Genomic DNA, 14457 nt, shown 5'->3' on the forward strand with positions numbered 1-14457 from the left:
CCATGCTGAGCGCCTGCTTGCCATGGTTAAGCAGAGGGTCAGTGCTCTCAAGAAACTTCAGGCAGAATATGCACAAGGAGAAGCCCAGTGCTATAAAGACCTTTACAGTCTTGAGAAAAAATATGTTGCCTTCTATCAGCCTCTGATAAGAGATGTGAGATCATCAATGCAGTGTATGAGACCACAGAAGGTGAATGTCAGTGGGAAGGAGGTGTTCAGGAAGCAGCTTGGGAGGAAATGGAAAAAGATCATGAAAGCAAAGGGCAAACAGATGGCACACCCCACTTTTGATTGACAGCTTTTAAAAATGTAAATACTCTTGGTAGGATGATTGGAAAAACTGATGAACTTGTACTAGAGCACTTGAAAGATGTAAAAATTAAATTTTCAGGGGTTAAGGAAGCAATGAGCTTCACCATAGAATTTGTCTTTAAGTCAAATGAATACTTCTTCAATGAAGTTCTGACGAAAACATACCAAATGCAATCAAAACCAGATGATGCTTATCCCTTCTTCTCCCTGGGGCCAGAAATCATCAACAGCACAGGGTGTGAGATCTACTGGAAAGAGGGGGGAAATGTCATTGTGAATACTGTCAAACAGCAGAAATGTGAGGGATTTGAAAGTGTTGTACCAATCAGTAGGAATGTGCCCAGCTGTTCTTTTTCACCTACTTTTATTCTTCTGAGGGTGGAGTACTGGGTGCCACTACTGAGTATAAACTGGGATATTGTTTCCTAGAAATTCTTGTCCCAAACTCTATATAGTTGATCCTTGAATAACTTGGGGGTTAGGGCCACTGATCCTTGCAAAGTTGAAAATTGAGTATAACTTCTGACTCCCCCAAAACTTAACTATTAATAGTCTAATCTTAACTGGAAGCCTCACCAATAGCACAAACAGTTGATTAACATATACTTTGTATGTTACATCTGTTATATACTGTGTTCTTACAATAAAGTAAGCTAGAGGGGGGGAAATGTTATTAAGAAAGTCATAAGGGCTGGGTGCAGTGCCTCACGACTGCAATTCCAGCACTTTGGGAGGCTGAGGTAGGAGGATCACTTGAGGCCAGGAGTTAGAGACCAGTCTGGGCAACATAGCAAGCAACATAGCAACCCTTTCTCCACAAAAATAATAATAAAAAAAGAAATCTGGTTACCTACAGTCCTAGCTACTTGGGAGGCTGATGCAGAAGGTCCACTTGAGCCCAGGAGTTCAAGGTTTCAGTGAGTTCTGATTGTGCCACTGTACTCCAGCCTGGACAACAGGGCAAGACCCTGTCTCTAAAAAGACAAAAAAGAAAGAAAAAGTCATAAGGAAGAGAAAATATATTCCCTATTAATTAAGTGGAAGTTGATCCTCACAAATGTCTTCACATTCAGCAGGTCGAAGAGAAGGAAGAGGAAGGGTTGGTCTTGCTGTCTCAGGGATGGCAGAGGCAGAAGAAAATTCACATGTAAGTGGACCCATGCACCCATGCAGTTTAAACCTGTGTTGTTCAAGGGCCAACTGTATTATTCTTCGCTAATGAAGCAACTGAATATAAATATGAAAACTCTAATGATGAAGCTTCAGAAGCTGGAGGTAAGGAGGAGATAGAAGAGGATGAAAATGAAGGATTGGAAGAGGAAACTGAAAAGGATCTGGACCAGCAGAAAGAAACCCCTAGAATCAAGGGATCTGTGTATAACTTCGTATATCATCCACCCAACCATTACTAACAGTACATCTGCTATGTGTTTTAATTTTCTTGCTAAACTAAATAACAAAAAAGTTTAAAATTTTAGTTATAAATCCAGTTTAAAAAAATTTAAAAACAGGAAAAAATCCAGAAAAACTAAAACAAAATGAAAAGAACTAGTTTAATGTTAATAATATACTTTTATACCAGATAGTATAGAATGTAGTGTGCTCTCAAGTGTTGTTCATTTATGGATGTACATTCTTTGAGCTATAGCTATAAGAATTCTATAGGTGGAAAATTTAACACAGCTGGTAGCTGAGACCAATATTTGTTTAGGACACAATTAGCCAGAAGAACTGGGTAAAGCAACTGGAACGTACACTACCTAGGGCTTGATCATTTAAGTACAGAAGCATGGTCTCTTGTATTAACTTAGGAGATGATGCCTTTGAGAATGTGACTACTCACAGAGGTGTAATAAATTAGGAATTTCAAGTAGAACTACAATTAATGACTGATACCTAAGTATTCACTCCATTTTAAATTTTTGTGTTCCATGTGACAGTGAAAAGAAACTTATAGGAAGATTATTGTTTCTTACTAAATTGATAATGAACATATATATCCTTTTCTATTTTTCTTTCTCATTTTATAGATATGGAACCTGTGGGTCAGGAAAGTTAAGAGAGTATGGTTTATGGATAGAACATAGGCTTTTTTTTTTTTTTTTTTTTTTAATGTCAGGGGAGAGCGCGAACGCAGTCCTCCACTACCACAAATTATGCAGTCGAGTTTCCCACATTTGGGGAAATTGCAGGGGTCAGCACATCCGGAGTGCAATGGATAAGCCTCGCCCTGGGAAAACCACCTTCGTGATCACGGTATCTCCCCTGCCAGGTAAGTATAGAACATAGGCTTTTTAAATGGAAAGATATACTTAAATCTCAGAACAAAATGTTCTCTCAAAACCAAACAAAACAAGCATTTATGATGTTTGGAAAATGGGAAATGAGGTTGCTGTGATCAGAGGATTGAAGATAAATTATGCCCAAACACCCTGATACTCAAGGGTCTGGGTTACAAGAGAAAAACTTGTTGATTTCTCCTGTTGAGACAATAGACATACATAGGATTAACTGGGTTGTTTTTTTTTTTTTTTAGATTTAGAAACTCATTGGTTATGTTAATGGTGTACAATTGTTAACTGTTTCTTGTTTCATCCTGCAGTTTGAAGGCATAGAAAGACAGGAAGGAAGAAACCATGAATTTCTTATGGATTTGAGACTTTTCTCATTTTCAGTAGCACGTGGCTATTTTATCAACACTGGTTTGGTTCCAAAGCTCATCAGCCAAATTCATATTTTTTGAAATGAATAATCAGCTACAGGGTTTTTTTTTCTTTTAGTTAGATAACACTGGCTCAAATCTATTGGTGTACCTTTCTTATTGCTTTGGCCCCGTTTAATGTCATTGAAAGTGATCACTTTCAATTATGTTTGAAGCTCTTTTACTGCACACCCAATTAATTAAAATATCAAGTTTAAGCGATTTATGTAAAAAGAGAGATGGAGATCTAGCCTCTACTGCATTTTATGGAATGCTGGTGGATGACCCAGCTCACCTGGAGGCCAGATGGTGCTACTGGGCTGCTGTGGATGAGCAGCATCAGCATCGCCTGGGAACTTGGTAGAAATTCAAATACCCAGGCCCACTCAAGACCTACTGAATCAGAAATTCTGAAGGTGGGCTGGAAATCAGACTTTTTCAGGTCTTCTAGTTGATTCTGAATTTCAATCAAGTTTGAGAACCACTGGTTTAGAGTAATAGGAAAACTTTGAGCCTCACCAGTGGTAGGACCAGCATTAATTCACTAACTTGAGACTGTTTCTGTTAAATTGAACAGGAAAGTAAATACTAGGTTGGGGAAGTGACTACAATCCTTAGGGGTTGGAACACAAAGAAAGACCTCCTGGAGGGGCAAAGATTGAATGGTAGCAGTGAAGAGAAATGGATAAGGGAGAAAGCTAGTTCCAGAAAGATACAAATTTTATGATGCCATATATACAAAGTTTAAAAGCATGCAAAACAATCATGTATTGATTATGGATTCACATATATGATAGTAAAAGGCATGCATAGGAGGTATGCATGCTTATGTACCATGCAAAAAGGCATATATGAGAATGATAAACACTGTACTTAGGATAGTGGTTACATCTTATGGAGCAGGAGAGAAGAGAATTCAGTTGGAGAGGGTACTCTTAGTTTTCTATATTTGTCATAATAAAGTACCACAAAATCGGTGGCTTAAAACAGTACAAATTATACTCCCACTATTATGGAGGCCACAAGTCTGAAATCAAGTTGACACCACGACCACACTCCTTCCATAGGGGTAGGAAAGAATTCTCCTTGCCTCTTCTAGATTCCGGTGGCTCCTGGCATTCCTGGACTTGTGGCAGCATAACTCTAATCTCTGCCTCCATTCTCATATGACATCTTCTTTGTGTCTTTCCCTCACCTTTCTCTTGTAAGGACACCAGTCATTAGATTTAGGGCTCACCTAAATCCAGGATAATTTCATCTTGAGTTCTTTAAATATCATCTGCAAAAACCCTATTTCCAAATAAGGTGACATTTACAAATAATGGAGATTAGGACTCTGAGACTTCTTTTTTGGAGAATAAAATTCCACCCACTACAAGGACATAGGGGACTTCAATTGTACTTACAATATTATATTAAATATTTCTTAAGTAGTATGGTGGGTTCATGATGTAGTCTCTATACTTTTGTGTAGGGCTAAAATATTTCCTAAAAAAATGACAAAATATTAAAAGAGGAAAGGGAGAAAACGGATCTAATATCTAGAAGCCATTTAAGGAAAATGCAGTCTTAGTTGACCAGAACAGAGTATCAGAGAAGGATAAAAGCCAGGGATTTGAAGGTAGAAAATCCTGTTTCTACATTTACGTAAGGTTGCCTAGGTTTTCTCTAGTTAGCGTTAATACTTTCTTTTATATTCTGTGGTAGCACATCTCATATTCTAACTAATGTTACCATTTTTTTATTGGTGTAACTACTCCCCCACCCCTTTGGGCATCTTATGGTTTGTGAAATTCTGGATAATTGTACCTTAAAAGGATTTACTTATTCTTTCCCAAAGTACAAAGCACTGTTTTCTCCTTTTTAGATCTATTAAAGTGAAATAAACATAATGCATCCACAACACCCTTTTATTCTGTTATCAGTGTTGACATTTTAAAATGCATTATGTAGTGGTCCATATGGCTAGAACCACATGGTGAGACAGAAGGCACAGAGCCCATTGTCAGCATTATTTAAGTGGAAAGGGCAGTCCAAGTAAACAACTATCTGTGTAGTATGATTGGAAGACCCTCAATTTGTTCCTGATTGCTTAGGGTTTATGGTGTACCAGTTGTAAAATATATAATTAGGTTGGTGCAAAAGTAATTGTGGTTTTAGCATTGTTGAAATTTGTTGTTTGATGGTGGAATATATCCTTAAATAAATGTGGTATGTTACACATCATTTTACTGTGTAATTCTTGCTTTATGTTTTTGCTAATGACTTATTATTTACTGTTTATTTTATATTTATTTTAGACTATGGAAATGTTGAACAAAAAGCAAATTTGAGCAATTTTCTTATTCGAGTTCAAAATGGATTGTAAAGCAGCTGAGACAACTCGCAACATCAACAATGCATTTGGCCCAGGAACTGCTAACAAACGTACAGTGCAGTGGTGCTTCAAGAAGTTTTCCAAAGGAGACAAGAGCCTTGAAGATGAGGAGTACAGTAGCCGGCCATCAGAAGTTGACAGTGACCAATTGAGAGCAATCATTGAAGGTGATCCTCTTAAAACTACACAAGAAGTTGCCGAAGAACTCAAGGTCGACCATTCTATGGGTCACTGGGCATTTGAAGCAAATTGGAAAGGTGAAAAAACTTGATAAGTGGGGGCGTCATGGCTGATCAAAAATTTTAAAAAATCGTTGTTTTGAAGTGTCATCTTTGAACCATTTCTTTATCAGATTATGACATGCAACAAAAAGTGGATTTTATAGGACAACTGGCAATGACCAGCTCAGTGGTTAGACTGAGAAGAAGCTCCAAAGCACTTCCCAAAGCCAACCTTGCAAAAAAAGGTCATGGTCACAGCAAAACCATTCCATCGGAGAAGTATGCTCAGCAAATCTATGAGATGTATGGAAAACTATAATGCCTGCAGCTGACATTACTCAACAGAAAAGGGCCCAATTCTTCTCCACGATAACGCCTGACTGCATGTCACACAACCAACGCTTCAAAAGTTGAACAAATTAGGCTACGATGTTTTGCCTCATCCGCCATATTCACCTGACCTCTCGCCAACTGACTACCACTTCTTCAAGCATCTTGACAACTTTTTGCAGAGAAAACACTCCCACAACCAGCAGGATGTGGAAAATGCTTTCCAAGAGTTCATGGAATCCCGAAGCACGGATTTTTACACTACAGGAATAAACAAACTTATTTCTTGTTGGAAAAAATGTGTTGATTGTAATGGTTCCTATTTTGATTAATAAAGATGTGTTTGAGCCTAGTTATAATGACTTAAAATCCATGGTCTGAAACCTCAATTACTTTTGCACCAACCTAAATATTTGTCTCAGACCCTGTCAAGAGAGGTACTTGTTTTAAACTTATGCTTTAGAGTCCCCTGTTGGCTCTCTTCCTGGTATGTCTTCCCACGGTGCCAGGAGCCCACCTTGTGGGTCCACAGGAATATATACATACTCAGAGTTCTCACCCACTCCACTTCATCCTCAAGATACTTGACACCCCTGAATTCTTTACCCAGATGGTTCCAAGCCTGCTTCCAGCACCTGCATGCTTCTCTACATTGGATCTCTCCTTTTGAGGACTAACTGCACTGTTAGTGTATGTACTCCCAGCTGGCTGTGGAGTGGCTCTACATGAGAAACAGGTGAAGAATGGGTTGCATTGTCCACATGCACACAGGTGAACCCTTTTATTGTAAGGAATGGAACTTAGAGTGGGAAGAGGAGGGTACAGGGCCAGGGCCTGGAGGGGTGGTGGTAGCTCTTCCCACATTGATGGTGCAGAAGGTAGAACAGTCCAGGAATTCTAAATTCAATCCTGACATTCCAGGTCATTATAAAAGTATATTTGTTATGGAAGGAGATGTATAGTTTATTTAACAGTTATTAGTTGATTTAAATATCTCAAATAATATATGGCATGTAGGCCTCTAATTGAAGTCTTTCTCTGAACCCTGCAAATTTTACAAATGTTAACAGGTGAGCCATGTTAAATATTTGGTCTACTTCTTCCTCCATGGCCTCTTGGTCCTCTATGGTTTGTGCTGCTGCTTCATGCTAACCACGTGACTAGAGAAACCAGATGGGCTCTGTCTGTGCACTTGTCCCACCACCATTGTCCTAAGTGTGGCATTCTCCATCTGAGACTTCCCTTATAATATGGAAAAGTATTATAAATACTTAAACCATAGAGCTCAAGGAATCAGAAAGGCCCATTTCTGACAAATGGACTACATGGGCTCTCTGCCTCCACTTTGGGGCTACTACTGGTGTCTAACAGGCATTGAAACTTGTTACAGCTATGATGTTGCCATTCCTATGTCATCAGCAGAGTCTGGCCACATAATGGTAGTTGTTGAGTCCAATTTCTGCAACATTATGGGGTAACTGGGACACTTACACTCAAACAAGGGCATACATGGTGAAGGAGACCTAAGAGTACACTAATAGCCATTGCATTGAATAACCATTTCTTGCTCCTTTTCATACATATGCTGCTGGCATTTTCAAGAGGTATAATGGCCTTTTAAAGAATTGACTAATAAAGATTGTTAGAAGTTACACTTCTGGCATAATAGCATGAGGAGCTCTGTGGATCCTCTACCTAGTGAAACTGGTAAAATACATATATATATATATATATATATATATATATATATATATAAACCCAACCAGTCAAATTCTCTAAACATGGCCCCAGGGCCATACAGCAAGCACAGAAACATTAATTCAAGAAAATATACTGAAACTTGGTAAGAACAGTGAGAGTCTATGTAGTTGAGCCAAGACCTGTATCCTCTTCCCCCACTTCTATGTCGGAAAAATGGAATCTCCACTCCAGACTGGTGTAGCCAAGAAAAGAGGGCTCCCTCTCACTTCAGCTCTAGCATAATCTTTCCAGAAAGGGCAGAACACTAGCATTTCTCATCCTTCTCCCACCTACATTTTGCTGAGGCTGAGTTCTAGGTAAGTCCAGTTTAGAGGTGGAGGCTCTCATTTTCCATGCAGCCTCCACTCATATAAGGTGGAAGATCTACCTCAGACACAATGCTGCTGAGAATATTTTGCCCCCAGTTGAACAAGAGGTTCCACACTAGGAGAGGCAAACCAAGAAAGCCTGAAGTTAATTCCCCACTCCACTGAATGCCCGGCTTTGAAAGCAGGAGTGTTATTGAGAAGCACACCATTGTTCCCAGATCCAGATCAATAGCTCAGAGATTTTGCCCAGGTAAAAAAGCAGGCCACAAAACAGAGAGCTCTGCATCTCTTCCTAAAGGAAATTAATCCATTTACAACAGAGTGGGAGAAAGTTGAATCCTACGGTTCTCTCAAATATAATGGAGTTTGTGGTTAAAAGCAATTAGGAGAAAATCAATAAAATGATTAGAGTAAAAACTAAACTATAGAGAAGCTAGTTTACAAAAAAGGACCAGGAAAAGAATCAACTACGAAGAACCCTCTTAGGATCAGAATAAAACTCAAACACAGCCTAAAAAATATCCTTTTAAAGGAGCATAAATTTAACTGGATCAGTCTGTTGGGCAATTTATGCCCTGCCCAGCAATTAATGACGATTAACAGCTGGTCAGGGAAAAAGGCATTCAAAGGAAACCATGGCAAAACCATTGTCATCCCAGGGTGACTATGAGCATACTCAACCCTGTACTCTCTGAGGAGGAACATCAGAGGTTTCACACTTTGGAGGAGGAGGAATAGACTTCATGAAAATAATCCAACCAGTCACTAAACAAATAAAAAAGCGTAACAGTAACAAGCCCCAAGGGAGGGGGCTGAACCAATAACCAGAGTGTTAATGTGGAGAGCTACTGCACTTGGGTTTTCAGAAAGATTTCTCCAAAGATTAGGATAGAAAGAAGTTTATTTACCTTTACCTAGGTGAAGATAGGGCTGGAAAAAGGGAAAAAAACAGAGAGAGGATTTGCATGGCAAGGCACTCAAAAGAGAAGGGAGGTGCCCATCAGAGGCCAAGAGGCTGGTCGGTTTTTATGGGGACAAAGAAAAAAATAGTGTTTGCTGTGAGACACCGCTGCATCCACTCCTTTCTTTTTTCTTGGTGACAAGATGATAACAGAAGCAGCGACAGGATGTCAAAGTCCAAGAGTTGGCTCTCCTGCCTTTCCTTGGAGAAGGGATTATTGCAGGAGATGTGAGTCTGCACACGAGATATGGCAGAGGCCTGACACGTGCACCCTGCTGTTCACTCAGGAACTCTGTAAAAACAGATCCTCAAAAGCCATTTTAAAGGAGAAAGATTTACATCTCTTTTCCATCTGTCCAGGTCTTTTCAGAAGTTGTGCAAAACAGAACTCCTGCAGGGTGCCTGTTAGTGAGAGAACTCATAGGACTGATCGTTAACTGTTACTAGGAAATTGAGGGATTAGGCATTTTCCTGTTAATTTTGCGAGGCCACCCCTTTCACAGAGTTGCTGCAATATATTGTATAAAATGTGCTGTTTGTCACACAAAAAATTATGAGACATGAACAGAAATATGAAAGCTTAACCCTGGTCTTGATCTACTATTCACTCTGTTGGTAAGAGAAGGATCTTGCCCCCTAAATAGGAAGAGATGGTCAAAAATTCAACACTGGACAGATGAAATCAAACTGAAGCTTATTAATGAAATATACAAACCTGAAGAAGGGCATAGCGTGCCATGCAGGGCCACATGAGGGTTGCATTCAGGAACAGAGTGAACATGCAGGGACTATGGAGGCAGGCTTCATAGTAAAAGAGACTGAGGTAACCCCAAGTTTTGACAGGAAGATATGATTTGTTTGTTTGAATAACTTTTCAGCCTGTAAGGAAATGAAGCCTTTTAGGCTAAGGACTGAATGGAATATAGCTGGTGCTAATGGAAAACACCTAAACTCTATAAAATAATTTTAAAAGCTTTATTCTGAGCCAAATATGTATAACCATTGGTCCAGGGATCTATATCCAAGAAGCCATGAGTAAGTGGTCCCAAGGTGGTTGGGATACAGTTTGGATTTATACATTTTAGGGAGACAGGAATTGCAAGTAAAATCATAATCATACATGGAAGGTATATTAATACATTGATTTGGCCTGAAAAGGCGGGACATCTTCAAATCTTGAAGCGGGGGCAGTGTTACAGGTTACAGGTGGGTTCAAAGACTCTTTGATTTGTAATTGGGTAAAGAAATAAAGCTTTCTAAAGGCTTGGAATGTTTTAAGGAAGTCTTTTAATCAGAGACAAGCCACACAGTCAAGTGATCTGTTAATCAAATTGATGGCCTGCAGGTGTGATTTTTAAGGCATGGCCTTAGCTCCTGTTAATAATTTAGTATCTATTGTGACAAACAGTTTTGTCAGTCTTATGATCTCTTTTTTCACATAAATGCTGGTCAATTGTGTCTAAACTCCAAAAGGCAGGGGTTACGAGGAGGTGTGTCTGACCTTCCTTCTATTCATGGCCAGGAACTCAGTTTTAAGGTTTTTCTGGGGTCTTCTTGGCCAAAAGGGGGTCCATTCAGTTGGCATGGGGGCTTAGGATTTTAATTTTAGTTTACAATCCCCCGGCTGATAGGGAGCTAGCTCGGTGGAGAAGCTTTCCTGCTGGATAGGAGACATATGGGAAAAGAGTAAAGGAAATCCTGGCTATAGGCTTTTGAGGCCATGTGAGGCTAAATGATGTCAAGACAGCACATGAAGTTTTAGGCCTTGCAATATAAACCCATACACTGGATACAATGGGATAGAAGTGGTCAGAATAAATTAGCTGGCCCTCCGTTGAAGTCCCTGTACATACAGTGCAGCAGGGTAGTAGGTGAGAAATTGTGACTGGCTGAAGGAGCTATTTCTGTCACTGCTGCAGGCTAAGTAGAAAAGATACCACACATTGAGCAGTTAGGACCATCGTTGGGGCCCTAGGACACTTCTCTTTTGCCACAGTTTTACACGAGGCACCCATAAAAGATCAGGCTAAGAACATGGAAAGGTTCTCAGCAATTAAGTCAAATCCAAACACAATGTACTGCCAGAACAAAGAGAAGATATTTCGAAGTTGATGATAGCCTACCTTCAGGAGGAGAAAAACCACCAAAGAATGAAACTGGCTTGTTGACTTCCATTTAAAACTTCATTAAAGGAATCACACCCAAGAGAGAGAAAATCCTTCAAAACAGAGTAGAATTGGACATGATATAGATAATAATTTAATCACATCAACACCAAGAGCAGGAGAAAGCCTAACGAATGTCTTGAAATCTGGTGGTTATGAAATGATAAATCAGTACATAAAACAAAATGTAAAATTAGAAGATATTCCTTTCTCTGGCAGTCTCCCAAGGACTACATTGCTAGGAACTGTATTTTCTCCTGTCTTTAACCTTTTTCCACTAGGGAATATTAATAAAAATGATACAGATTCTCCAGGACAGGCTGTGGAAGCTGAAAAGACAGTAAAACAACTTGCTATGGAACAGATGGATAAAATCACTACAGGTATTACAGCAGCAACCAATGGAACACTTTCCTCAAGTCGAGAAGTTCAAGTGAAGCTATCAATAAATAATGGCTTAGAAGAAGCAGAAGAAACAGTTCATTGCAACATTCCACCCTTTAAGCACCAGTAATTCCAGATAGTGGTTATTCATTAGCTCATGCAGAGGTCACCTATGAATAAAAGTAGAAAGTATTTGATCCCTATTATTTCATTGAGCATATTCCATCACTGACAGAAAAACAACTAAATAGGAAATCTGCTCTTTTATTGAAAACAAGAAGCATACCAGAATTCTGCCTGTTTTTAGACTTGGATAAAACACTACTGCACTACAGTCCATCCAAATGAGCAAGAAGCCACTTCACTTACTTTTCCAGTCCTTTCCAAGATACTATTTATCAGGTTTATGTGAGATTAATACCACGCTTCAGAGAATTCTTGAAATGAATTTCTCAGAGGTATATGCCTTCTAAGAAGGTGTATGCAGACAATTTACTGAACATATTAGACTTGAAAGGCAACTGGTTAGTCACAAGCCTTTCTGTGAACTTTTTTGTGTACAAGGAAACTATATAAAAATATAATAATTTACAACTCATCACAAAACTTTGCATATCAGACTTCTAATGGAATACCTGTAGGAAGATGGTTTATAGATGTAAATGTCAATGAACGACTTAAACTGATTTCAGTTTTGGAGAACCTTATAGAATTGAATATAGATATGTGACCTCATATCAGAGACAGATTTCGCTTTAATATGATTTGCTGTCACCATATTAAACACAAAGACTTGTCACATAATGGAAGGGAAAGAATTCAGGGCCCTTTGTGACTAACACAAAAATAGTGTCATTACTTTTGAAAGTTTTTCATTTTATACCCCATCTTGCGTTTCTTCTTTGGAGTCCAATAGCAATATAGTTACAGAAATCCATCTCAGATTAAAGACATAAAACGGAGAAGTCTTTGGAACTAGTGCAACCTCTGGTAATTTTTTTATGTACACAATATCTGCAGTTTCTAAAAATTTCTGTTTCTGCAACAGCAGTTTGACCCATTGTTAAACAGGCTTTTATAATAAAACAAAGATGAAAATGAACTTGCATTCTCTCTGTTTTGTGCTCTGAGTGGGTTTGAGGCCACTTTTCTGCTACTTTAAGATTCTCATCTTAACATAAATTGCCAGTAAAAGTTGTTTTATTTTTCCTGTGTTTCATAACCTTTTTACATTTTTTTACCTGTGTTAAATTAGAATTTTATTATGTATTCCTTTTAGTCAGGACCCTTCATAGCTTTTTGGAATTAGTCAATTTTTATTATGCATTTGAATGTCATTTTGTGCTTTGTCTGCCTGCATATTGCATATTTGTTTTAAATACATTCTCTACTTTTAGTCCATGTAAATTTCATTTAGAAAAATATGCATTTGTATTTTGTTTTTGTAATATTCTACTGTAGGTGAAATCTTTCAAAAAATCAAGAGACTAATTTAGAACAGATATATGGATGACTGCTACTTAAAATATTTAAACCATTGTGATGGTATGTATCCCAAATGGCACTATCTTGCCATGGGACACAAATTTAATGGATAAAAGTATACTTCAAACTTCACTGTACTCACCAATCTCTGAGAAGAATGAATGTGGCCACATCTTGGGCTTGATTTGGTTACTGCTGCCCTTAGTTTTTTTTTCCAGGAATGAGGTATTGAGCACAGTCACTCAGTATTTTTAGTTATTTTGCATAAGCTGGTAGTACATTATATACTCTTAGTTATAATTAACTTAAAACTCTGTGTAACAGTCTTGGCAACTAAAAATACCTGTAATAATCCTGAGGCACAACACTCTCTAAAGCCACCAATGAAGTTAATATGCTCTCATAGAGGTTTTCTATGCTATATGAAAATAGTCTTTAAGGCTTGGTTCTCTAATGCAGCTACCATAAGAGGTTAATATTTTTACAGGAGCATGTAATCTACATTGGGGGAGGCTTTTTAATGGAAGATATAATTTATAAAAGTATGCTTTGCATCCTATATGCATTAACTTTCCTCAGGCTCAGAATATTTTTTTATAAAGGATGTCAAAATGATGACATTTTTTCTAAAGAGAAGTTTGATATTTTATTTGCTTGTTAAGAACGTACAGTATTGGAAATTAAAGCTAGACAACTAATAATTGAGGAGTATGTCAATTAATTTTAATGTATATACTGGTTTATTTGTACAACTTATATATATTATATATGCAGCTTAACTTTCAAATGTATCTTTTGAATAAGGAAGTCTTACTAAGACAACATTTAGCTTTTGTGTTGCTTATTTTCAAAGCATGAGATATGTCCATTTTAGTGTATTAATGAAGATTTTAACTTTCCATCAAATTAAGTGTATTCTTACTATAGTATCTATTGTATATCTAGTTAGCGTGTTTTGTCACTGAACTGTTTAAAAATTTAGCCTATAGACCATGCTTGTTTTATGGAAAATTCTTATTCACTAAAAAAAATCATGGTAGATTTTCTGCAAAAAAATCGAAAGTATTTGCAATTCAGAATAGTGATTTCTTTTACACAGGAAAAGATATTTTGCTTGTAGGAAATAATACTATAAATTTACTTTAATGAGAATATTTGAAATGTATTTATCTTGAAGACATCTGGTCTTTTATCTTCTTTCTTGAAATAAAACATAAATAATGTTTCATAAAAGAAACTGCCTCTGAGAGCAACCAGATGTCAGATTTAATAAACAAGGACTTCAAATGAGCCATTCTAAGTATGCTCAAAGAACTGAAGAAAGCACAATTAAAGAAGTAAAGGTTTTAATTTGCATTTCCATGATGATTAGTGATGTTGAGCATTTTTCATATGTTTGTTGGTCATTTTTTTTCTTTTGAAAAATGTTTGTTTATGTCTTTTTGCCAACTT

The 14457-nt window shown here is 37.7% G+C and overlaps 1 non-coding gene and 1 pseudogene across 1 annotated transcript; one reads left to right on the plus strand and one right to left on the minus strand.

The window, feature by feature from the left end:
* Positions 1-327: 327 nt before the first annotated feature.
* Positions 328-12355, plus strand: LOC105883761 (CTD small phosphatase-like protein 2; annotated as a pseudogene).
* LOC142865965 (U1 spliceosomal RNA) lies at positions 2429-2592 on the minus strand. The gene has a single exon (XR_012916059.1). It is a non-coding gene; the product is annotated as a U1 spliceosomal RNA (small nuclear RNA).
* Positions 12356-14457: the final 2102 nt, after the last annotated feature.

This window comes from Microcebus murinus, chromosome X (genome assembly GCF_040939455.1).
Source record: "Microcebus murinus isolate Inina chromosome X, M.murinus_Inina_mat1.0, whole genome shotgun sequence".
Lineage (NCBI taxonomy): Eukaryota > Metazoa > Chordata > Mammalia > Primates > Cheirogaleidae > Microcebus > Microcebus murinus.